This window comes from Etheostoma spectabile, unplaced genomic scaffold (genome assembly GCF_008692095.1).
Source record: "Etheostoma spectabile isolate EspeVRDwgs_2016 unplaced genomic scaffold, UIUC_Espe_1.0 scaffold317, whole genome shotgun sequence".
Classification (NCBI taxonomy): domain Eukaryota; kingdom Metazoa; phylum Chordata; class Actinopteri; order Perciformes; family Percidae; genus Etheostoma; species Etheostoma spectabile.
Window position 1 is genome coordinate 419,188 of NW_022605584.1, and position 422 is coordinate 419,609.

Genomic DNA, 422 nt, shown 5'->3' on the forward strand with positions numbered 1-422 from the left:
GGCTTCAACATATCCCGGTCCCTAATTGACTAGGCCTTGGCATATCAATTATCAACCTTAACTTAAACTGAAGCCATCTAGACTCCCACGTTTAACAACTTCTCAATTACTTTTTCACAGGAAAACAAGCATTTAAAGGTAAACCTTAACTGGTACGTTTTAACATCTAAATACCCTTTACAGACTATTAAAAACTGCTAATTTCTCTTCTATTCAATCTACTCTGGTAAGTATTTCTAATTTGTTTTTCTCTGTTTTGATCTTCAGTCTTCTCCCTGCAATGAACAAAGTTTAGTTATGGGTCTTTGAATGATGCTGGTCTTTGTCCAGACTTCAGCACTTCGGACAACGCCTTTGGAGTCGGGCATCACCCTCATGATTCGGCCTAACATCCAGGAGTTTCTTGGCAGGCATGAATCTGC

General features: G+C 39.3%; 1 pseudogene; it reads right to left on the minus strand.

The window, feature by feature from the left end:
* LOC116686153 (cytidine monophosphate-N-acetylneuraminic acid hydroxylase-like) overlaps window positions 1-422 on the minus strand; it is a 13,302-nt pseudogene that overhangs the window by 3,858 nt on the left and 9,022 nt on the right.